Raw genomic sequence first — 9114 nt, 5'->3', positions numbered from 1 at the left:
CCTCCCTGGAGCACACGCTGCTGCAGAGCACCGCCCACACTGTGACCACGGGGACAGGGACCTATCAACACAGGACAGACGTGCATGCAGACACAGACACAGACTCCAGTCAAGACAGAAGTTGGAGCTCATGAAAGGAGTAAGATGGCCTATGTAACAATTCACATTGCATTTTGATATGGTCTGTTTGAATTTCTTTTTTATTTTTTTAATTCTGGCTACCTCACACTAAATCAATTTTGTGACCCCCTCATGGGCAAATACAGTCTGAAGTATACTGCTGTAGACCTCAGACTTTATGACCCTTCCCTGACCCCGCTGAGTCTTTGCTGGACTTTCACCCAGTGCCTCTGGTCCCGCTATCTTGGGCTTTATGAGTGACTCTCATCTGTCCCCACACATGTGCATTTGATCGGCCTTTTGAAGAGTGGCCTCAAGCCCAAGGGAGGGCTAGTGCTGAGAATTCAGACACCCTGTGGCCCATGGGAAGGCCTTGGAGTGCCTCCCCAGTAATGAATGCCCGGCTCTGAGTGGCTATGGAAGAAGGCAAAGCCCTCACTCGGGAGCCAGGATATAGTGCAGCCCAGCTGAAGGCTCTCCCCAGGAAGCCACTGGGCTTCCAAACCCCTTTCACAGTTTCAGTTGACTGGAGTTGCCCACTATTGGGTTCTGGGTTGGTTTTGACCTGTCTCTCATTGCTCATCCTAATTCAAATAAAATGGTCTGGCAGAAACGGAGGCCTCTGAAGATGCCAGCTCTGGCCACACTGGAGCCAGCAGTCCTCTGCCCTCTTCCACTCCCCTTCTCTGCTGGCTGGGAGCCACGTCTGGCCAGTGTTCCAAGTGGGCGGGCACAGCCCCTACCTTCTCTTCAAAGCCTCAGTTTTCTGTGACTTCTCTGCCATTTGCCAAGCCTGCTATAGGACTGGGTCACAAAGATAGGACATGGTCCAAGAGAAACCTCCTGGACTTCGTGACCGCTGTCCTTCCATCATCTCTCCAGGGAGTAATTCTACCATTAGACCAAGTCTGATGGAAGCAAATAAATGCCAACTGCCCCTTGCATGTCAGACACCCAGACCACAGAGAAGAGGGAAGTCTGCTTGTCACTTAGCTGTCACTTGGCCTAACCTACTCAGAGGTAACACCTAGTTACTTCACATTCTCCTGTGTGTATTCCTCAGAGTCCCTCTTTTTTCCATTTTAATGCATTGGCTTGAAGAAAGGTCTGCTTCCCATTTTTATAGCAGCTTAAGTCTGTCCCAGTTGCCGAAAAAAATGTTTATGGAACTATTCAGGGATCCAAGAAGATTCCAAGTCAACACACACTTCCCAAGTACTCTCACTCAGAACACATGCCCCGCATGCCCGCCGGGGCCACCAGCTCGAGGGCCAGCTTGCCACAGAGTGGCTCAGTTTGGGGAAGTTCTCAGGACCTTCTGTTGAGCTCAGCAGGGCGGTGCCACTGCTCCGTGGCGGTCCGCTGGCCCGGGGCTGGGAGTAGAGCACTGGGCTCTCTCTCTGAGAGCTAAAGGCACCAGGGCAGAAGGGAATGGGCCAGTGTTGGCCAATGCAATGATTCAATGTTTCTGTTTTGCTTTGATATCCATCAGGGCACCGAAACACCATTCCCACACACTCATCATTTTGTATGGAAAATAGCAGTTTCAGTAATAATTGTTATGATGCTGAGGGCCTTTGTTGTTGTAGAGGACAAGCTGATCCCAGTTTCACAAAGGATTCATGCTCTTCTGGGTCCTGTGGGATTCATTGGGGAGTTCAGTCCAGAAAAGCTAAGAAGGTTGGCACCTCACCAGACTCATGCCATAATGGTCACAACTAGCCCTGGCAAAAAAGGTCTGGGCCCCAGAACTGAACAATTAGCTGAAAGATATAGATTACAGGTAAGAAGTCATGCTACAGAGACCCAAACTTTGTTCCATCCTTGGAGCAGAGAGTGTCTGGAGGTACAGACCCGTCCGTGTCACAGGCAAGCTACAGAAATAGCAAAAAGGCCTTCTGGAATAACAAGGAACTTTAAGTAGGTTCAAGAAGACCTTAGGCATGCTCCAGCTTTAACAGTCTTGTAACTCAGGGAAGAAACCACTGAATTCTAGCTGGTGGCACAGCAGATAGAGGGGGTAGGAAGCACCAGCTCTCCTAATGTCAGAGCATTTGGCCGCGCTGCAGGAAGTCACGCCGATGTGTTCTCTCTGCGCTATGCTGTGGGGCTCATCTGCACAGCCGTCTCAGTCTCCGGTCAGGGGAGTGGACTGATCTGCACAGCCGTCTCAGTCTCCGGTCAGGGGAGTGGACTGATCTGCACAGCCGTCTCAGTCTCCGGTCAGGGGAGTGGACTGATCTGCACAGCCGTCTCAGTCTCCGGTCAGGGGAGTGGACTGATCTGCACAGCCGTCTCAGTCTCCGGTCAGGGGAGTGGACTGATCTGCACAGCCGTCTCAGTCTCCGGTCAGGGGAGTGGACTGATCTGCACAGCCGTCTCAGTCTCCGGTCAGGGGAGTGGACTGATCTGCACAGCCGTCTCAGTCTCCGGTCAGGGGAGTGGACTGATCTGCACAGCCGTCTCAGTCTCCGGTCAGGGGAGTGGACTGATCTGCACAGCCGTCTCAGTCTCCGGTCAGGGGAGTGGACTGATCTGCACAGCCGTCTCAGTCTCCGGTCAGGGGAGTGGACTGATCTGCACAGCCGTCTCAGTCTCCGGTCAGGGGAGTGGACTGATCTGCACAGCCGTCTCAGTCTCCGGTCAGGGGAGTGGACGGCCACGCTGCATAGTCTGAATCAAACCTCCCCACACTGGGCAGCACTGCAGGCATGCCACCCTTAGCTGTTACCTGCTGATTTCCTCCTGAGTGCCATCTGACAGTGGTGCCAATGCAGATGGCAGCCAGGGCTTATGTCATCACAACATTTTCTTTGAGAAAATGTCTTAAATGGACAATTCTTCTAGAAGGCCATTAAAATAGGTCTCGGAAAAGATTACAACCACTGAAGTGTTTTGAATCTGAAGCATGCAGAAAATCACCCCCAGCTCCATGGGCTATCCCCTCCTGCACTCACAGTGGCCCCTCGTCTGTCGCGGGGTTGGGTTCCAGAACCCCCGTGATAGGCAAAAATCTGCGAAGTAGCGACCTTATATTTATTTTATTTATGTATATGTTAAGACTTTATAAACCCTCCCCACACTCTTATAAACCTTTTCTACACTGTTATTAACCTTTCCCACACTCTTATAAACACTTTCTATGCTCTTAAACACTTTCTAAATAATTAAGATGATAAATATATAAAAAAACCTCCATACCACAAAATCCCACAATATAGCGAAAAATCTGCAATAGAAAATTAGATATACAGTGGTGCTTTGACACACGAGTTTAATTCATTTCATGGCCGAGCTCATGACTCAATTTGCTCATGTGTCAAATCGAATTTCCCCATTTAAATTAATGGGAATGCAATTCATCTGTTCCAGCCCCAAAAAACCACACAAATTTTTTGTTTTATATGCTTTTAAATAAAATGTACTTTATAAATAACAAATATATATATATATATTTGTTATATAAATAACTTATATATATATATATATATATATGAGAGAATATAAAGAAACAAACTGGTTTATGAAGTGTATTTACCTTCAAGGTCAGGCAAAGATGCTGGTGGAGGGGGAGGAGACTGGCGGGTTTTTATTTCGTGCGCTATCACTTAACATAACTTACTATCTACTCACTTAACACTACATTTAATTGCAAAATTTAACTGACACTACATGTGATATGTAACTTCATCACTAGACTTAATTGCTACTTTTTTACTTTGCTTAATCATCATCATTTTCTTCACGGACTTTTGGCTTTTTGCCACACTTTCCTGGCTTTCACTTAGAGGCTGTTTCAACAAAAACCTTTCCATGGAAGTTTGTTTCTTCCTCCTTTTCAGAACATTCAGCAGGCCATCTGGTGGAGGGTGGTGGGAGCTCGTGATTCAAATATTTGCTCCTGACTTAAAGCAAAAAATCCCGTGAGTGACTGCTCTTCTCTCAAATTGCTCGTGATTTAAAGTGCTCGTGTGTCAAGGTACCACTGTATATAATTTTAAAATCTGCGATACAGTGAGACCGGGAAAAGTGAACCACATATGGCAAGGGACGACTGTATTATGTAACTGGATTCACTATCAAGCCCTCCTGAACATGTGCCATCCAGGTAACAGGGAATGTGGATGTCTCCCATGAGGGGCAGCCCCCTACTCCACTCTGCTCCCCTCTCCTCTCTGTTTGCACAGTTGTTCACCTGGTGGTCCTGAAGATACATCCATCCCTCCAAGGGCCCAGCTGCTCTTCCACTTGAACCACAAATTCAAAGCCCACCTCCTCAAATAGTGACACCATGTTTTATTGGTCCCCAACCTAAGAGGGGAGGTAGCCCTCAATTGTTTACAACAATCTTATTTCTTGTTAAACCTTTTTCTGCCCACACTGTGAGCCGCAGAGTGCCATGCAAGACTCCCCTTATCCATTATCTCCCAGCAGCTACAGGCCTACCCACTTATGGAACAGCTAGCTGTGCTAGGCTTGCTCGCAGGTTTACCAGCTGCAAGCCCTTTGCCTGATTAGTGCGTGAGCACGTGGCAGAGGCAGGTGTGCAGAGCCTATGTAAGGCTGTGGGTGCTTCCCCGGGGTGGTGATTCTCCCAGATTGCTCTCCCGTCACCCTGAGGTGTGGTTTTCCTTGCTCCCTTGTCCTTACTGCGAATGGCAGGTTTTCCTTGTTTATCAGTTCTTTCCCTTTTAATTTTTTTTATTTTATTATTTTTTTATCGTTCCCTGTATGTGCCTTGACCGGGCAGGTCCAGGGATTTGAACTGGTGACCTCAGCACTTCAGGTCAACACTTTATCCACTGAGCCACCACAGGTCAGGCAGTTCTTTTCCTTTTGTTGTTTATTTGTGACCCTCCAATAAGTGGGTATGGCCCAGTGCTTTCTGGCTCTGCAGTTTCTCTACCATCTGCCCAAATCCAAGGTGAACCTGCCTGGGCTCGGTCACCAGCATTTCTTCATGCTTGTCCTTCCCACCTCTGGGCGAGCTTGCCACATCTGGACCTCCATCCAGGGCTGTCCCCAGCAGCATGTGTGGGTTCCCTCCCTCCCCAGCTAACTCAGCCACACACCCTGATATGCAGCAGGGATACCCTGAGACACCCAACAGGAACTGCTCCCTTCACAGAAGTTGTTTCTTGTTTTGTTTCGAGCCCCACAAGTACACACAGAGTGGAGTCCAGTCTTCCAAGGGGTTGAGTTCTGTCTTCCATGAATAAGGCAGAAACCTTAAGTTGTCAAACTGGCCTGTGCAGTGCCAGGCTCTGGGTTTTGTGAATACAGTGCTATTGAGGGATGTTTACAAAGTACAGTGATGTCATGTCTAACTCGCAGAACATATGCAAAATGCAAGTTTACAGTACTTTTTATTGGGGATTGGAGGGGGGGTGGATGAAATTTATAAAGGAAACCATTCAACCTGCCCTATCCCAGGATGGGAATGTGGGGCTCCCACCACCACTGGGGAACTGCAGAGCTGCTCCTCCCATCTGGCTCAGCCCTGGGACAGGGTGGGGCAGAAGCACAGCCACACCAGTTAAACTGGGCCCCTCCTCCCTGGCCTGCCTGGAGTAGGGTAGTTCAGTTCTTATAAGTGAAACAGGTCGGGTAACAGTCCACTGAGCGTCTGTGCAGGGGCTGCTAGCTCTGGGGGGAGGGGAGACACCCCCTGGGGCCTGGTTTCCTAAGAACAGCGTGCATCTCAGTCCCAAGGGCCTGGAGCTGCTCCTGTCAGGGGATCCAGGTTAACAACTAGTTAAACAAAGGCAGGACCTACATGCAGCACAGGTGACTGACAGGGTGTTCCTGTTCGAGACCAGTGGAAGAAATTAAATGTATGAACCAAGCTATTTATGCATTTCGGAGCTGTAAAAGTAACGGCCTTGCTAAGCAACTGGAAATAACGTGTCTCGAACACCAAGGCAAAGGCCCATTCTTCTCTAAAATAAACAAGCATTCTCTTCTCCTAAGTCAAAAACATCGCCAGCTCCAAAAAGTGAGCCCAGGACCGGCTCTGGCAAGGTCGACCCCTTGTGAGATGGCACAGCCCTCCCCATCCCCCACCCCCGCCCCCCACAGGATTGCTGACTGTGATTGATTAACGCAGGGAAATTTGGAATTAAACTTCACTGTTGGGACTCACCTGCGTTTGAAAGCAGTGCAGTTAGTAGTCCATCTTTCAACACTGCATGCATTTTCTCCACTTTTATATCTTTCTGATGAATTAAGGGCTTATGTAAGTTGAGGGATTGAAAACATTAGCAGCTGAATCTCCTTGTGCGTCTGTTTGCCAGACACGGCTGAATGGAAAAACATAGGCACCAATTTTAAATGGTTTCCCTACCAATGAATGCTATTGGCAGTCCGTGAACTCAGATGCTCTTCGGGCTTGATGGTGGGTGGGGGATCAGAAGAAGTCCTCGCCCTCCTGTTCTCCAAGCCCTTTTGAACCGGGCCTGCTAATTGAATTCAGTTGTTTGCCGTTCTAAATGTTCCATATTTTCCACAGAGCAAGAATATATTAAAGTCATTTCGTCTGTCATCCAAGAAGAATTGGAGCCTGCATTATTATTACCAACTGACTCGTGTTTACCTTTATATTAGGGTGTTTTGTTGCATGTGTTTACAATGTGATTAAAACAATCAAGTGAAGTTATCTATTTGAATTGGCCCCTTTGGGGGGAAGATTGAGGAGAAGAAAAGGTGGCTGCAACTACTTCATTTCTGTGGAGTGTTTCTGCCTTCTCACACAGAAATATGTGGCAAATTTGGTCCCTGAGAGACTTTTGTAATGTCACTGGTGATTTAACAATCACGAGACATTATAATTAAATGTTTGCAAGCTCACTTACGTTTCCCCATTACAAATGACCATGGAACTTGATTATTGCAGCCTGTTTATGAAGGAACTGGCTTTGGTAATATTCTTTCCTTGCACACCATCTCCACCCCGGGGAGAACTGTGATCTGAATCCTGAAGTCAGAACCAATTAAACTCTCAAGTTTTCCCCATCACAGTCCTGAGATGAGCCACATTTCTCAGGCACGGCTCAAGTGGGCTTGGTTGGCAGGTGTTGGGGGATCAGTGCCTGTGGGTGTGCATGCCTACCCCAGGCTATGAACAAGTATTTCCTAGGAACTGGACAGATAGGAGAGAAAGAAAAGTAAACCCACAGGGAGGCGGAGGGGGCGGGCACGGCGCACCATGCTGGGTGAGCGCTGCTCAGCGTCAGGCAGCTGCGCCTGCGCGGGGCCCAGAGGGTTGCTACTCGGATGGTCACAGAGACGGGGAGAACTGAGGTGCTGTGGAAGAGCGTGAAACCTCTGTGTTCATTGTCAGAGGGGAGAAAGGCCCTCAGCAGAATTTGCCTTTGGGACCACGGACCGCAGGGGTAGATGGACAGATCAGCTGTCTAATAAGTTAGCAAGCAGAGGCTGGTGAGCAAGCCTCCCAATTTTTAAAAAGTGACTTGTAATGATTCCTTCCCCAGGCAATTTATCAAAACAATGTCCATGTCCTGACTCTCTCCTCTGGAGAGGGGAAAATTGTGTAACTTTGTTCCCTCTGACTTTTCTCACTGACTTCAGTATTAAATAAACAGCAACAAGGACCCAAATCTTGAGCAAATGAACTGTCAAAAGAAAGCGTATTCTCTTCCCAAAAGGACTGCCACCAGGCCATTTACTTTGAAGGATTATAATGCCAGTAGCCGAGGCCAGGCAGGTCCACACTAGATTCAGGCAGATGGTGGAGCCAAAAAGCGTTGGGCCATTCTATTTAATAAAGTCTCACAATGGCGGACAAGCACACAGGCAGGGGAAACCACCTCTCGGGCAAACTGCTATGAACCAGCACGGCTAGTAATTCCAGGTCCTGAGTGGGAATGGTGCGGAATTAAGAAAATAGGCTTAGAGAAAAAGGATGGGCTCAGGAGGCCTCTTCAATGCTGATGGCAAGAACAGAGCACAATCAACCCCCGTGTCCTGCTTTATTTATAGGGCAAGGTAAGGCCATTAGTAAATCAAAGAGATCTCCAATCACATTTCCAAGGCAACCCAAGAATTCTACCAAGTGCAGAAAACCCCCACCATACATAACATCTTAACTTCACAAGACAAAGGATAAAAGAAACTTGCCTCCAGTCTTTCTGGGGGACATAGAGGGCAGGATGAGTACAAACAATCCAGCATCACAGCAAAATAGCCTCTAACATGTTCACAGAACAAGTGAGGTGGGGGGTTGGGCAGACTGTCAGCCTACTGCCAGTTCCCCATACCTCTGTCCCCCCAAAAAACTAAACTGCTAAGAGCCCATTGGCTCTCAGTCCCGAACACAAACTAAACTGCTAAGACCCCATTGGCCCTCAGTCCCCAACACAAACAGCAAAATGGCCCCTCACAGTGCTGGGCAGGCAATCCATGCATCCACAATGTCCCTGAGCACAAGCGCCCGTAGCCTTATACAGGCCGCATACACACGGTGCTGCCATGTGCTCACACACCAATCAGGCTTGCAGTGTAACCCCAGGAGCAAGTCTAACACAGCTGCCCCACAAGGACCCAAACCGCTCTGCCCTTATGTAAGGCTGGTGCCTGAGGCCAGGCAGGTTCTCACTGAATTGGGGCAGAGGGCAGAGGAACTGCAGAGCTGAAAGAGTCAGGGCATACCTGTTTATGGGAGGCTAACAAAGACAGGTGAGCAAATAAACAACAAAAGCGAAATAATAAACAAAGGAAAATATGCTTTTCACAGTGAAGGGCAAGGGAGCAGAGAAAACCGCACCTGGAGGTGGCAGGAGAGTGATCTGGTAGAATTTCCCCCCAGGGAAAGCACCGCAGCATTACACAGACCACACACACGTGGTGCTGCCACGCATCCACACCAATCAGGCAAAGACCTTGCAGCCAGTGAACCCGCGAGCAAGCCTAACACAGCTGTTTTCCCCACATTCCACCCCCTTAGGGCTGCTCGCCTCACAATCTATGCGACAGGTT

The sequence above is a fragment of the Saccopteryx bilineata genome, chromosome 5 (genome assembly GCF_036850765.1).
Source record: "Saccopteryx bilineata isolate mSacBil1 chromosome 5, mSacBil1_pri_phased_curated, whole genome shotgun sequence".
NCBI lineage: Eukaryota > Metazoa > Chordata > Mammalia > Chiroptera > Emballonuridae > Saccopteryx > Saccopteryx bilineata.
Note: the sequence above shows the minus strand (reverse complement) of the source record.